The 17,075-nt window shown below is 39.8% G+C and overlaps 4 non-coding genes across 4 annotated transcripts; 2 read left to right on the plus strand and 2 right to left on the minus strand.

Annotated features, from left to right (window-relative positions):
* Positions 1 to 14,525: 14,525 nt before the first annotated feature.
* trnak-cuu (transfer RNA lysine (anticodon CUU)) lies at positions 14,526 to 14,598 on the plus strand. Its single transcript has one exon. It is a non-coding gene; the product is annotated as a tRNA-Lys (tRNA).
* A 315-nt stretch (positions 14,599 to 14,913) lies between these two features.
* Positions 14,914 to 14,986, minus strand: trnak-uuu (transfer RNA lysine (anticodon UUU)). The gene has a single exon. It is a non-coding gene; the product is annotated as a tRNA-Lys (tRNA).
* Positions 14,987 to 15,183: 197 nt separating this feature from the next.
* trnat-ugu (transfer RNA threonine (anticodon UGU)) lies at positions 15,184 to 15,256 on the minus strand. The gene has a single exon. It is a non-coding gene; the product is annotated as a tRNA-Thr (tRNA).
* A 527-nt stretch (positions 15,257 to 15,783) lies between these two features.
* On the plus strand, positions 15,784 to 15,855 carry trnaa-cgc (transfer RNA alanine (anticodon CGC)). The gene has a single exon. It is a non-coding gene; the product is annotated as a tRNA-Ala (tRNA).
* The last annotated feature ends 1,220 nt before the right edge of the window (positions 15,856 to 17,075 follow it).

The raw sequence follows: 17,075 nt of genomic DNA on the forward strand, positions 1-17,075 counted from the left end.
TGCCAGTTTGAAATCCCATCCTTGCCACAATAGTCACATCTCCATTGGATCCTTGAGCAAGGTCTTTGAGCAAAGCCCTTAACTTTCATCTATCCAGGGCTGCTGGATAAATGGGTGATTCTGTTCTTAAACCCCAAGCTTCATTCTCAATTTTGTGTGTGTGTGTGTGTGTGCAGGTATACCTATCCTTATGGGGACACAATTTCCCCATGACGTGATAAATATCCATTTTTTTTCCTGCACTTGCTGTGAAAACAGCAAACCTTGTCCCCATAAGGGAAAACTGTGTTTTATAAAAATCGGTGACTGCTATGAAAAAATTAAAAATGCAAAAACTCTTGTATTTTGTTTGGTTACTTATGGTTAGGGCTGGGTGGGGGTTAAGGTTGTCATAGTTAGCGTTAGCATTTTTCCCATAGAAGTGAATGAGCAGTCCCCATAAGGATAGGTATACCTGACGTGTGTGTGTGTGTGTGTGTGTGTGTGTGTGTGTGAAAGGGATAAACCATGATGAGCTATGCAGTTCTATGAAAATAATTAATGACAATTTGGTGTAATGAAATGGGGGGAGGGGGGTGGTGGCGCTGCTAACCAAGTTGGATTTGATTATTTTCATATAACCTGTGGTTTATACGGCATATAGCATGGTTAACGAACAAGAAAATAATAATGAAATAAACTTGTCATTGTTAATTCTTCAGAAGAAAATTATTTCAGTTAGCATTTAATAGTGTTCCTAAGTGCTCTTAAAAATATAGTCCCTATAACGACAGAGTATCTGGTCAGGCTACTCACTGGAAGTGGCGATTCCGTTACGTTACCATAAAACTGTCAACAGACAGGTGCTTGGGTTCTGAAAACCATGGAAAATTATCCTGATACGAATGACTGCTTATTTGTGAGCAAAAACACACAGTTTTTTATATGCACACATTTAATGAAACAATAAAACGTATTAATATTAGACTGCTAGAACTACCTGTGCGGTTACACGAAAATAGTCAACACCCACATGACACCTCTGGACCAATAAGAAAATAGTGTTTATCAAAGCCGTGGTCATGGGCGTCGTAAAGTAGGGGAAAGTCAGGACGATTCCAAGGGCCCCTGAGTGACTGTGGCCCTAAAACATTTGGAACATAATCCGATTGATATGGGTTGAGGCCCAAAACCTTTAGCAGCATCCCTGGCCACGGGGTGAATATGTACATATACACAGTATATGTGTGCCCGTGGTATATATATGTACATATACACAGTATATGTGTGCCCGTGGTATATATATGTGCGTATACACAGTATATGTGTGCCCGTGGTATATATATGTGCGTATACACAGTATATGTGTGCCCGTGGTATATATATGTACGTATACACAATATATGTGTGCCCGTGGTATATATATGTACGTATACACAGTATATGTGTGCCCGTGGTATATATATGTACGTATACACAGTATATGTGTGCCCGTGGTATATATAAGTACATATACACAGTATATGTGTGCCCGTGGTATATATATGTACATATACACAGTATATGTGTGCCCGTGGTATATATAAGTACATATACACAGTATATGTGGGCCCGTGGTATATATATGTACTTGTGCAAATGGGCAAAAAAACATTTCATTTATATTAAAATTTCCTGCTAGTGTTCAGTTGTTAGCAAGTTAATAGGAAAAACACATAGTGAGGCGCATGCGTGCTGTGCTATAACAAGTGCATGACAAATTTGCTAGATATGTGCCTGCAAGATACTGCTGGGAGGTCAGGGTAACCTGTCAAAGGTAAACTAATAGGAAAAAGGTGTTTGGTATCCCTACAAAAACAAAAACAAACTAAACACGGTAAAAATAATTTGTTTGTGCTCGAACATCGGTTATTCGATAAAACGGTAGGTGAATGACCGAAAACGAAATGTTCAACAGAACGGTTCGCGCAGAGCTAAATATGCTAGCATGGGAGGGTCTCACATTGCCCGACCTACGGCCATATGGGCACCAGGTTTCACACATGCATCATGTATCATGTGTGTCACACCCAGCTTCTGTCACGCCCAGCTCCGTCCGATCCTCGTGTGTGACAATGTGTAACTGTTTACGGCGCTGTCTGATTTTTACCGCACATGCTGCAACAGTTCACGGTGCATTCTGGTGCCCGCATGCACGTTATTGTTTGACAAGTGCACATCTGGCCGCTCGTGGTGGACGATATGGATACTCTGGCCCAATCACAAAGAAACTCCTGAAACCTCACAGGCTTAATTGACATCACCCCGTGATTGAGTGTGAGGCTCAAAATTGCGACATATCACGTTACCTCGGCAACACCAAAACATGTACCTTACATGGTTTTGGGACTTTCTATTTTAAGATTTGCACTTTCATCGCGCCCAAGGCACTTAAGGGACCGACCGCCTCATGTGAACGTGTTCCAGGCTCTTGCATCACAGAGTGGATGAGAGATAATTGCTAAATAATCCATTTACAGTACTCGTTTTTGTCAAAAACATCATTAAGCAAATACTAACAAAAAAAAAAACAGTTTGCCATTTATGCTTCTGGGTATCCCTTAGTTAGCTCGTGTTTCACATCATAACACTATGAAATTATCCAAAAATCCAGACTTCTGGAACGTGTGGATAAAGGGCTCATGACATCTGTGAGAGTCCTCATGTACGTGACGATTTGACAGTGGGACAAACCTACGACCTCAAGGACTTAACAGGAACACGCCTCAGTATGTTTACATACTGCTTAAAACTCATGACGTACAGGTTACCTAACAACCTATAATTTACATATATATTCTTCATAACAATCATAAATACTCACTTACAGACTATAACATGTATGCCTATAGATGCACAATCAAAATAAATATAATGAAACTACAACAGAAATACAACTAAAATAAATTAAGTATATGTATACAGCTCATGGCCGGCTGCCTGGGGAGTGGCTGTCACTCAGAAGACTGTCTCTTATCGCGGTTTGTGTCTCCTCACCTGGTATTACTGCTGCAGCTCTCCTTTGCTCAGGCTTAGTATGCTGCTTTGGCTGGCTATTTCACAAGTGATTAAAAATGTTAGTGGTATTACCAGCATACGGTGGTATTACCAGCATACGGTAGGCCTACTTTTTTGTCATAAACATTGCAGGTCACCATGTTTGAATCTATTTGATAGTGTAGTTTTCTCTCTTACTCACCATACTGGTACTGCACACACTGACAAACACAGTGAGGTTTTAAGTGCCGGGACTACTTCCGTCTGCGTGGTCCTACCTGATGTAGGTGGAAGAATACTATATGTAGGTGAGAGCATGTAGGCTATATTCCCAGAAAGATTTCCTTTTCATAGCGCAACTGGCAAAGGCAAAAGCACACAAAAAACAAAAAGTATCGACAGAACTGGAGCTGGTATCGCTGCTGTAAATAATCTGCAGTAGTAATAAAGTATTTATTTGTATCGATCCGCCCACCATTAGCAGCCACAAATCAGGCAGTGACTGGATTGCAATATACACACTATATGGACAAAAATGTTGGGGCACACCTTTTAATTGTTGAATTCAAGTGTTTCATTCATTGCCACAGGTGTATAAAATCAAGTACCTAGCCATGCAGTCAGGTTTACAAACATTTGTGAGAGAATGGGTCATTCTGAAGAGCTCAGTGCCTTTAAGTGTGGTGCTGTCATAGGATGCCACCTTTGCGGTAAATCAGTTCCTCCCTGCTAGATAGATAGGTCAACTGTAAGTGGTGTTACTGCAAAGTGAAAGCATTTAGGAACAACAGAAACACAGCCGCAAAGTGGCAGACCGTGTAAAATAATAGGGTGGCATTGCGGGGTGTATAGTGTGTAAAAGTCACCAACTCTCTGTTGACTCAACTGCAAACTTCTTATGGCATTAACCCCAGCACTAAACTGTGCACTGGGAGCTTCATGGAATGGGCTTCCATGGTCAAGCAGCTGCATGCATGCAAGCCTCACAACACCCGGAGCAATGATGGAGTGGTGTAAAGCACACCACCACTGGGCTCTGGAGCACTGGAAATGAGTTCTGTGGAGTAACGAATCACGCTTCTCTGTCTGGCAGTCTGATGGACGAGTCTGGATTTGGTGGATGCCAGGTGAAGACTACCTGCCTGACTGCACTGTGCCAACTAAGTTTGGTGGAGGAGGGATAATGGTATGGGGTTGTTTTTCAGGGGCTGGGTTAGGCCCCTTAGTTTGAGTGAAGGGAACTCTTAATGCTTCAGCATACCAAGACATTTTGGGCATTTCTACGCTTCCAACTTTGTGGGAATAGTTTGAGGAAGGTTGGGTGAGTTTGGTGTGGAAGAACTTGACTGGCCCATACAGAGCCCTGACTTCAACCCCACTGAACACATTCAGAATGAACTAGAACAGAGATTGTGAACCAGGCCTTCATGTCCGACATTGCATGACCTCACAAATGGTCTTCTGGACGAATGGGCAAAGATTCCCAAAGTCACGCTCCAGAATCTTGTGGAAGGCCTTCCCAGAAGAGTGGGAGGTGTTATAGCTGCAAAGGGGGACCAACTCCATATTACTGCCTATGGATTTAGAATGGGATGCCATAAAAGTTCCGGTAGGTGTAATGCCCAGGTGTCCCAGTACTTTTGTCCATATAGTGTACAAAACAGTATCCAATTTTCTTCTACTCCATCTTCTTATCATTCTCTGCAAGTTGTTAATGTCAATCTGTTGGATAAAATGTGAACAACGAATTAGTACGGTTTTCAAATAAAATACGTTTGGGGAGAAGATAGAGATCTCTTTTTGAGGAGACGAGCCCTTTTTATGTCATGTCCCCTTGGTCCTAAGGTCAAAGGAACCCACTTTAAAATCACATAAGGTATATATCCTGTCAAATGTTTTTTTTTCATTTATGATTTAAAGTTGAAATGGGCCATTGCAGCTTTTGCTCTGTAGAGAGCTACGGGAGGTATTTCCTGCCAAAAAGAAAACGAAAGTGATAACGATAAAATAAAAACACAATCTCCACTTTGCTGTTTAGATTTGGCAGTCTATGGACAAAGATACTGCCAAAATTAAAAATAAAATGAAATGACACCATTTGCATTTAAATTTTCCACTCATGTATGGAGTCATTCGTGAAAAATTAAATTAGAAAACGTTTTTCACTTTTCATTTTCCAATTTGACTTTTCATTTCCTACTTTGCATTTTCATTTTCAAGTTAACAATTGGAACGGGGCAGTGGGCGGAGCAATGGATTAGCGATCTCACGCACTGCTGCGCTTTCTCAGTGCGTTTGCGGATTTCGTACTTATTGTGTACCTTGTGCACGGTTCGTTTGTGTCGCCCAAACTAATGCCGAAGTAACAGTAGCTTAAGTTAACTACTTATTTGCAGCTTCGTTAGAGGAGAGTGCTTGCGGCAGTACATGCTGCACAGTTTATAGCTAGGACATTCTGAAAATACAAAATAACGTATGTACAAATTATACTGTAGCACACATTTATACAGGTATGCCATTGTAAGGAAACAAAGAAATTAGCCTGGCTTAGATTGCCATGTTCCCAGCTAGGTAGCCTATAAAGCCTAACTGGCCCAGGCTAATTTATGTCATTACAGTGGCGTGCCTGCTGTGTACTACGCATTTCATATTTGCCTGGATCAAGATGAACATGACCTGCTAGATACCCTGTGGTTCCAATGGGCGACTGTGAGATCTGCATCTGATTTAGATATTTGCTTGAATGAGCAGTTGAACAAGTGTACCTAATAAAGTGGCCTGAGTGTGTGTGTGTGTGCGTAAAAACATCCCAAATTGCCCTTTCTTAAAACGTCACAGATGACTTGCACATTGATTGAATATAACTATTTTCTGTTCACCAAAGCAGCTTTGTTCTATTATGGTGATTTCATTACAATATGGGACAATATGGGTTTGTGTGAAATCATGACAAAAGCCACTTACATCACTCTGGCGATTTTTCAGCCTGATAGGAGGAATAAGTCTGATATGTGTGGTCATATTTTGGTTTTTAATCTTCATAACCACCACCCACTACATTATAGTGAATGCAAAGTGATTTAACTTTTACCTCAATGCATGATGATGGAACTTTGGAATGGGGGAAAGTGTCACGGTTTGTCTAACTTACTAAGAGCTTGTCAGTGATGTAAACTTAATCTTTAAGTATAAGTTACACCAAACTACTGCTTTAAGTGATGTGGAAGGCTGTTTGAGCTCTCTAGCACTAGCTATAACCAACTCAAAGCCACAGTTAGCATAATGCTGTCCATGCTGAACGTCTGCTTGTGAATGGAAATGTATTGCGTAGGAAATGTATTAATACTAAGTTACTCTTGTAAAAACACTACACGTTGTCAATGGTGTAGTGGAGCCGGTGCTATTTTTTTGCTTCTGCCTCAGAGGTAGCTGAATGCCCATTTGCTGATAATAATTAAAACAATGTCCTATGAACCATCTGTAGTATTTTCTGACCCCAGTGGGTGCTCTTAGTTGGCATGACTTAGAGCTTTTGCTTTTTGAACAGAGAGCATGGTCTAGTGGGGTCAAAAAATACAACCAATTAAAATCCGATCATTTTCCTTGTCCCCTTTTTCATCCTTGATGAGTTTGCAACCCTGTTAAGGTTATTTGCTTAAATTTAAGCATATATACCAAGTCTGGCATCATTTTCACTTTATTGATATTTGTGGTTCGAGTTGCTGTGGGGTTATATAAAGGCATTGGTTGAGTACACTGTATTGATTTGTGTATCTCTGGTTTCTGTATAAAAGTAGATACACACAAGTGTTCCTGTAAATATTTAAGCCACCTGTATGGCGTTAAATTAGTGCCAAAGCTCGCGCGCATAAAAACCACACGCGCGTATGCGCTAGCGAGCAGAAAACCCATCCTCTCTACGCGCTCGCATTTGGACAACACTCGCTCACTCGGCGTTACTAGTGCCAAAAGTCAAACCACGCGCGCGTGTGCGCTCGCGAGCTGAAAACCCATCCTCTCTACGCGCTCGCGTTCGCTGGACCCTATCTATGCGCTCGCGTCTGCACTGCACTCGCTCGCTCGACAGGATGAATTTTGAAACTTTGTAGGCGCTTTTTTTTTTATTTTTAATCTCCGCTTCGATTGGTTTTTAAAAATACTGACTACGATTGGCTATTTGCTTTGGTAGAACATGAAGACAACTTGTCACTGACCGCCGTTAAGTTAGCCTCATATTCGATATTCAGTTTTATGGCTTTAATAACTTTTAACGGAAGTAAGGTGGGGCGTTTTTAATGGCAGAATCGTGATATCCAGTACATAGATGCACACCGATTATTTTGTGCTTCAAACCATTTCGTGATTTTTGCAAAATCGTGTTAATTAATAGCTAATATTATATGTTCTTTCAGCTGTCAGTGACATGGTGGTTTAGCATTTTGGGCTTAATGTTCGAATGTATCCGTATAATGTGCAATGGGACAATACATGAATGGGTTAGTAACTTTAAAACTAGACAAGACAGGCACATCTAGTGGAGTGTGCTTTGATCAGTGGACTACAGGGAACAATGCACACCCCACTGGATTTTCAGAATAACTTTCCCTCTGACAGTTATTAACACATTGTATGCATATTACATGCCATTGCTCCATTTCATACATATTGACAGTTAATTGATAACACAAATTAATCCATAAATAAGTTGTAAAGTGTGATTTAGGCAGTGCACCGTGAGACACAGCAAATGTACCGCAGTTGAATTGTTTGATTACGTGTTTCGTCACATTTAAAGTGATCTTGAAAATCCAAGGGGTGTGCATTATCCCCCAGAGTCCACTGATGAAAGCACACTCCATAGGACATGGCTGTCCCATTTTGTTTTAGAGCTATTAACCCCTTAGTTGTTGCTCCATTGCACTTTAAGTGGATGCAATATAATAATTAATAACTTTTACAGACAAAAAATATATGAAAATCCATATGAGGCTAACTTAACCGCGGTCAGTGACAAGTTATCTTCATCTTCTATCAAAGCAAATAGCCAATCGTAGTCAATATTTTAAAAAACCAATCAAAGGAGCGGAGATATTAGGCACTGTTCCCGCCTCCAAAGTGTCAAAATTCATCCTGTCGACCGAGCGAGTGCTGTGCAGACGCGAGCGCGTAGATAGGGTCCAGCGAACGCGAGCGTGTAGAGAGGATGGGTTTTCAGCTCGCGAGCGCATACGCGCGCCTGGTTTTTATGCGCGCGAGTTTTGGCATTAATTTACCGCCATACCACCTGGGAAGTACTGTGAGTTTTTGTGGTGGAATTGAGTGTTATGGTAAGGCACCATCCTTGTATTCATCTGGTCCTTCCTATTAAAAAGTCACTGGCTATACTTACTGCATGGATATTTTACACCATAGGGACATTTATAAAATGTGAAAACATTTATAGGTTTAAAATGTCAAATTCTGCGCGATTCTGGGTTCATACGTAAATATGTACTGTTTCCATGCTTTGATTCCATGATTCCGTCTGCATTTTCCACATCTAAGAAATCATAGGGCCCTCTCTGTTTCCTGTTCTTAGCTGACAGGAGTGGCACCCAGTGTGCCCATTAGCTTCAAAACTTGATGTGTCGTGCATTCAGAGATGCTCTACTGCGTGCCTTGGTTGTAACACGTGGTTGAGTTACCCTTGCCTTTCTATCAACTTGAACCAGTTTGGCCATACTTCTCTGACCTCTGCCATCAACATGGCATTATCGCCTACAGAAGCTGCTCTCGCTGGATATTTTTCCTTTTTTGGGCCATTCTCTGTAAACCCTAGAGATGCTTGTGCATGAAAATCCCAGTAGATCAGTCATTTCTGAAATACTCACACCAGCCCATCTGGCACCAACAACCATGCAATGTTCAAAGTAACTTAAATGACCTTTCTTCCCCATTCTGGTGTTTGATGTTAACACTAAGTGAAACTCCTGACCTGTATTTGCATGATTTTATACACCGTGCTGCTGACATATGATTGACTGATTTAGATATTTGCTTGAATGAAGCAGTTGAACAGTATACCTAATAAAGTGGCCTGTGTGTGTGTGTGTGTGTGTGTGTGTGTGTGTGTGTGTGTAAAAGCACCATACACTGCCGTTTCTTAAAATGTCAGTGTCACAGATGACTTGCACGTTGATGGAATATAACTATTTTCTGTTCACCAAAGGAGCTTTGTTCTATGATGGTACTTTCATTACAATTTGTGCACAGTCAATAGCACAGACAACATTTGGAAAGCCAGACATTGCACATTGGAGATTAATTTAAACGTGGGTCACTGAAATTATGTTCACATTTGGAACTGCTAATATATTTGCCAAGTTGTACCTGATTTTAAGAGACTGACATGCACGAGTTTGGTGCAGTGCTATCATGAATGAATACGCATGTGCAAAGACTGTAGCATATCAATTTAAAGCCACAAATAACTGCAAGTTTGTGAAATATAAACTTTCATTGAAACTTTCATTACCTCCGAGGTAACACAGCATATTTACACCTTTTTGAACTCCTCTCTTGGGTATCGCCTCACCCCATGCCTTGCGCTTTCATTGGCTGCTGCTTGTCGTCGCGCTCATTACTAGTCGCAACACTTTTCACACTACAGAATGCTGACAGGTTCAGATTTAGCCTGCTATATATCTGATGGGTACGAGCGACGCTGTCTGGTCGCGTCTTTGAACTAAAAACAATCGAGTACTAATTCGCCTCCGATCTGGGGCTTTAGTTGGCCATCGTCAAAATCTTTTGGCAAGCAGAAAATCAGAACTAAAATGAGGTAGTGTAAACTTAGTATTAGTTCTTTTCTTTTTTTTTTTTTTAGCCCAGTCTGAATTTCCTGGCAAAAGTGCACACTTGGACGATGTTTTTTTTAAATAAATTAGCATATTGGATGCATTTCCAAAAAAATATCCGAGTTTGGTATAACAGAGCCGACAGACATTCTTAGTCTAATCAACTATTCTCTCTCTTACTGGTTTTGGCATAGTTTATTGAGAAGCCAAAATGTTTCCAAACTACTGACTTAAGTGACGTGGGAGGCTCTTTGAACTCTCGAGCACTAGCTGTAACCAGCTCGAGGTCACAATTAGCATAATGTTTTCCATGATGAACATCTACTTTTCACTGGTTTCCCTGGTGTAGGGAAATATAGTAATTCATCTCATTGCACGTTTCCAACTAAAAACTGAAAACTGACAGGCACGACGAATATGTGTACCGTTACAGTCCTTGTCTTTAAATATATAGACCTGAAATGCTCTTCCGCAAAATCTGTTTAAATGAATATGAAATTGGCAAACATGTATTGATATAATATCGATTCGACTGGTCACTGTCGATTCCCACCCCTGCTGTCTTGACAGTCGGTTATAATACCAACCACAACTTGAGGAATAAGGTTGTACCCGACCTGCACTACAAAGAGACACTCGTTATAGGGCAATTCCAGCACGCTTCAATTTTTCCAGTGCAGAAAGGTCAACTCGCTAAAGGCGTTGTGGGGTTTGGAGAGCAGTAGCGATGTAGCCATATACTTCAGTCGTAATTGACGTAGTTTCAGAAATGCGACGACGTATGAGCAGTGATCTCACCCGCTGTCGACAATTGGCTGACATAATGTGACGCTGTGGGGTTGGTCAGCGGTCAGCATTCTTTCTACCTCACCATGCTTATCTTTAAATGGTGTAAATTGATATTTGTATTTGTGTATTTATGCTAAATGGAAATGTCATGATTGCTTAATATTCACAGTGGAATGCATGTGTTGCGTGTAACCGTGTCATGTAAACTGTTTCATTTTCAGTGCTACTGCTAGTATTAAAGAGACAGTAGTAGCTGTTAAAGAGAGTGTTTCATTTTGAAAGAGCTGTCATCTTCTTTATTAAAATGAGTAGACCACTATAAGTTTCAATTTTGCCCCCTTAATCAAAAACATATGCTGGCTTGGGTGTGGAGTTTGTAATTTTGATCTATCTATCTATCTACACTTACTGTGCTGTAATCGCCAGCTGTTGCTTTTTAACAGTGATATATACACTCACCTAAAGGATTATTAGGAACACCTGTTCAATTTCTCATTAATGCAATTATCTAATCAACCAATCACATGGCAGTCGCTTCAGTGCATTTAGGGGTGTGGTCCTGGTCAAGACAATCTCCTGAACTCCAAACTGTATGTCAGAATGGGAAAGAAAGGTGATTTAAGCAATTTTGAGCGTGGCATGGTTGTTGGTGCCAGACGGGCCGGTCTGAGTATTTCACAATCTGCTCAGTTACTGGGATTTTCATGCACAACCATTTCTAGGGTTTACAAAGAATGGTGTGCAAAGGGAAAAACATCCAGTATGCGGCAGTCCTGTGGGCGAAAATGCCTTGTTGATGCTAGAGGTCAGAGGAGAATGGGCCGACTGATTCAAGCTGATAGAAGAGCAACTTTGACTGAAATAACCACTCGTTACAACCGAGGTATGCAGCAAAGCATTTGTAAAGCCACAACACGCACAACCTTGAGGCGGATGGGCTACAACAGCAGAAGACCCCACCGGGTACCACTCATCTCCACTACAAATAGGAAAAAGAGGCTACAATTTGCACGAGCTCAGCAAAATTGGACAGTTGAAGACTGGAAAAATGTTGCCTGGTCTGATGAGTCTCGATTTCTGTTGAGACATTCAAATTGTAGAGTCAGAATTTGGCGTAAACAGAATGAGAACATGGATCCATCATGCCTTGTTACCACTGTGCAGGCTGGTGGTGGTGGTGTAATGGTGTGGGGGATGTTTTCTTGGCACACTTTAGGCCCCTTAGGGCCAATTGGGCATCGTTTAAATGCCACGGCCTACCTGAGCATTGTTTCTGACCATGTCCATCCCTTTATGACCACCATGTACCCATCCTCTGATGGCTACTTCCAGCAGGATAATGCACCATGTCACAAAGCTCGAATCATTTCAAATTGGTTTCTTGAACATGACAATGAGTTCACTGTACTAAAATGGCCCCCACAGTCACCAGATCTCAACCCAATAGAGCATCTTTGGGATGTGGTGGAACGGGAGCTTCGTGCCCTGGATGTGCATCCCACAAATCTCCATCAACTGCAAGACGCTATCCTATAAATATGGGCCAACATTTCTAAAGAATGCTTTCAGCACCTTGTTGAATCAATGCCACATAGAATTAAGGCAGTTCTGAAGGCGAAAGGGGGTCAAACACCGTATTAGTATGGTGTTCCTAATAATCCTTTAGGTGAGTGTATACTTCATATATGTTCTTGTCAAATAAAATTATTTTTTAAGTTAACTTTTGGAATAACATCTTTTCTTTCAAAAATAGTTGCTAACATTTTTTTTAAAGTATATTTAAAATACACAAAGTTAAAAAGTATTTTCACTTTTGATGTTTTACTCTCCATGATTTCATATAGTGGAAACATAAGCTAGGCCTTATTAGTCATGCTGCCATTTTTCTGAATGGAGGGTTGTTATATGTAAAAATAGAGTTCATTGTTTAATTAAAGGATGATGTGTTTTTATTTTCTTCTTAAATATACATAGCAAATGTACCAGTCTTAAATGAACACTGCATGGTGTTTATATGTTTCTCGACAATCAGTGTTGGTGTTACATTTAAACACTTTCCGGAGTGCACTGAGTGTTGTTTTATAGTGTTACATTTTATTATCTCTTTTTTGCTATCAGTGTTCAATTGACACCATTGATTGTTAATCACTGTGACTCCACCTCTTCCCAGATTGCAAGCCCATATGGGTGACACTCAGGTACAAAAATGGGTGGCCCATATCTGCCCCATGTTAATATGCACTCATTTTAACTCATTTGGGCAGCCTGCTGCTGTGTTTGATTAACCAATCATTACGAGAAAGACTCTGAACAACATGACATTTTCTCTTTTTATGCAAACTTTATGTTGACTCAGCTCTGATTGTTCTTGAAGACCAGAGAACTGTATTTGTATAAGCTGAACAGACAATTGTTCTTCCTGAATCTTACCTTATTTGTGCATTAAAATTGAGTTAGAGAAAGAATATTGAAATTTTTGATTATTAGTTTCTTTTTTAAAGCGTGAATAAAAAAGTTTTCTTGTAACAGGCTAAGTGTTAACCACTCAAGCTCCGTCACATGTATGGTACATGTGAGAGGTCACTGTGAAACAGCAGTATGCTGTGTTTTTAACAAGGCCAAGACTGGCAATCAAACTAGCCTCACAGCAAAAGCGTCAATGTAAAGGCAGTGCTCAGTGACAGATTATAAAGCTTACTAGGCTGCATAACAATTATTTACCAGGGCTGAGAGAAGGTGAGAGCTCCTCTAGGGGCTAAAGGAGTGTGTTTTCCCTAAAGAAGATACAATGGGTGGTGACCTCATTGCTTTTAGACGACAACTTGGGGTAGAAGAACAAATCATTTTGCTCATTTATTATTTGGATTTTTGATATGCTTAATTTTAGAAATTTTAAATATATGTTAATAAAGTGATTGAGAGAGATTTCTGATTCACCCTTCTTTAACGTAAATGGTAAATGGATTGCATTTATATAACGCATTTTTGCTACTCTTTTGAGCACTCAAAGTGCTTTATTTATGCCTCACATTCACCCATTCATACACGCATTCACACACAGGTGAAACAAAGCTCCAGCTGAAACAGTCATTATTCGCTTTGTCAGGTCTGCTGCTTTACTTTTGAAAGTCCAGAAAATTCTCACTTAATCCTTGCAATTACATTCTACATATTTAATGAATTTCCGTGTGATTTATGTAGGTTTCTAAAATCGAATAATCAACTATAAATTAAGGCGAAGCCTCGTTGCCTTTCACAAGTACCTTTGTGTATGGATTATGTTCTATGTCATCTAGCACAGGTCCACAAGTGCCACAATTGGTTCATTAAACAATAGCTACAGTAATCTTGTACTGTGTACGTGGCGACCCCTGCTGGCGTATTGCTAAATCTGAATATGACAAATTATATTATTATATTTTTAACCATTTTAAATTTACATCAATTTAGTTTTGGGGTACAGCATCCGTAAAGACGTTTCGAGATATTTCATCAGCGACACGACACGACATCAGCGGTTTATTAGCGACACGATGACGTGATTCCGTGGTGATGGTAGCTAATGATTTGAAATAGGAAATTACGAAATGTTCTTAGCACCGTCATACTACTAGTAATTCAGTTGTGGTTGAAAAGCTACATGTCAAACTTTAGGTTCGTTTTATTTTATGATGGTTGTTTTTATTGGTTGATGCTCCGATAAGAGTGTTTCAGATTGCGAACATGCAGCCAAGTGAATAAAAAGGTAAAAAAGTAAATGTCTGTCCACGTGTCGGATTAAGCTAAATTATTTGAGTTTACTTATTTCCATGATACGTATTATCTAACATTGTCGGGCTTTGCAGTAATACCTCGTAAGTATGCAAAATGAAAAAGTCATTAACAGCCCGGCTAGCTCAGTCGGTAGAGCATGAGACTCTTAATCTCAGGGTCGTGGGTTCGAGCCCCACGTTGGGCGGTGTTGTTTTGCTATATGCACCATCACTTGAGAGGTATGTAATTAAATGAGCTTGGGAAACTGTAAGATATCTTCAGCTAAAGATAAATTATATATAAGTAAACATAAAAAATATTTCTTGTTGTTCTAAACAAAACCGTTAAATAATGAAACATATGCCTTTTGTATACACAATTTCAATTATCTATTTGGCTGGAAAACAGACCAGTGTATGCAAGTCACTGTTTTCCTTCCTAAACACATTTTTTTGGGGTAAATTTAACGCCAGTGGGGCCAAGACTCCGGTTTCACCGGCGTTCAACACCAAAAACTGTGCGCCCGAACAGGGACTTGAACCCTGGACCCTCAGATTAAAAGTCTGATGCTCTACCGACTGAGCTATCCGGGCTCTTGGAGAAGAGTTCTTTTGCTGTTACTATTACCCTGCTGTAAGTTAATTTGAATCCTTAAGTAAAAAGAATTTAGAGATTAATCCAAAACCTTGCAGGTCGTTTTTAATTAAAAGGCAGTACTTACATATTACCCACGACTAAATTGCCATTTGGTCGCAATATAGAAAGCATACTTATTTTGGTCGAAAAGCTAAGGCCCCAGCGAGATTTGAACTCGCGACCCCTGGTTTACAAGACCAGTGCTCTAACCCCTGAGCTATGGAGCCAACATGCATAGCATTTTGGAATTGTACATTATATAGTTCATCAAGCATCCGTATCTATCGCGTAATGAACAAACGTTACATTTAAAATTGTTGTGTTTTATGTACAGAGTATAGAATCGCACAGCATTATAAAGTATGTAGGTCTTCATATGATTTTGAAATTGGCAAGAGGCTGTTATAAAATGGGGTACAAACAAGGTAATGAAAATACTCTGTAGAAATCAGCAGATGTTTTCTCAAAATATATGTGATTTCAATCTTAGAGTTAAGCATTAGTAAGAAAAGAGGATACTAAGTGACATTTATTTACAGTTCATTTAAGAATCAGAACGCACTTTATCGCCAGTATTTACGAACATACCAGAATTGTATATGGTCAAATGGCAAACATGACTGTTTTTTCGCTTGATTGCATTTACGTTGTGGATACTAGTGTACAGTTTTAACCAGAATAACAAACAAAAAATCACAAAGAAAATGTCTTCCAGCCGTATTATATAACTTCATTCCGATTTTATGTCGTTGTGGGGGATGTAGCTCAGTGGTAGAGCGCATGCTTCGCATGTATGAGGCCCCGGGTTCAATCCCCGGCATCTCCACGAATTTTCCTTTTTTTTATAACTAAAATGATTCAAAGTTTACTTATTGTGTGAGAGGTTTTAGTAGTACCCTTGATGCATCCGATCAAAATACGAAAAAACACTCCAAGACTGCGAGTAGTTCTCCCAAACAGATAGGCCTACATTAAAATAAATTCAGCATTTACATAAATCCAGCAATTGGTGTGTTTTTTCAACATAGCCTATGTCACTTTTCGTTTTTGGCTGTATGTGTTAATTCATTCTTTTATAATTTAAGGTCGAAATGTTGAAAAAACGACGTTTTACCTTCTACTGCTGTGATGCAAGTACTGTTGTACTTTTTCCAATTCCTGAAGATTTTTCTTTTAAATTCGTTGATTTCGGGGCATTTTTTCAGCCGGTTAAATGATTGAAGACAAAAAATACATGATTCTTAAGCATAGGCCTAAATGTATTTATTCTTTTAATTACAGGTCGGCAAAACATTTAAAAGTTGCATGTAGCAATTATATGCTATTGTTGTTGTTTGCAAACTTGCTTTTAATCAGGATAGAGATTTTCAGAATTTGGTTTCCATGGAACTGTTCAGGCAATATTTGCCCCATCTTATCTAAGCAAGAAAATAAGAATTACCACTGCACTTCTACAGACACTAAAAGGAAGCAGAAAGAATTAGGCAGGATAAATGTTTTAAAGTTTAACCGGTAGGTGAATCTACCTGTGTCATGTAGCCGTGATAGAGAAATGCGCGGAAACGTCAAAACTTAAATGGATGCTTTATCAAACAAAGAGTTTGCGAGAGAATCATTCCAAATGCTTACCACTGGCGAAACCTTAGGCCTACAGTATTCCTCATAAAATGCAATTAAATAAGTCATAAATGGTATATTCTAAATAATTACTCCAGATCTAGATGCACAGACATAAAAAACGTATATTACTGTGGACGCACAAACTTATTAAATTCAACTGTCTTTACAACAAAATGTACCTATTCTACCTACTGAAAAACTGCATATTCGGCACCTGTCAGTTTCCAGGGGCTGTCGGTTATATTAGCCAACCCCTATTGGAAGATCCAGCCGAACAATTCGAGGCCGGCGATTGGATGGCCGTCAGTCAGAGTCCAGGGGGTTTGTTACTGCAGGTGCCTATATTCAGCAGAGGGCGTCTCTAAGTAAATGAAAAAAAAAACCTGAAATCTATATCCAAACACCTTACAGTCCATTATCTTTAAT

The sequence above is a fragment of the Paramormyrops kingsleyae genome, chromosome 12 (genome assembly GCF_048594095.1).
Source record: "Paramormyrops kingsleyae isolate MSU_618 chromosome 12, PKINGS_0.4, whole genome shotgun sequence".
Taxonomy (NCBI): Eukaryota; Metazoa; Chordata; class Actinopteri; order Osteoglossiformes; family Mormyridae; genus Paramormyrops; species Paramormyrops kingsleyae.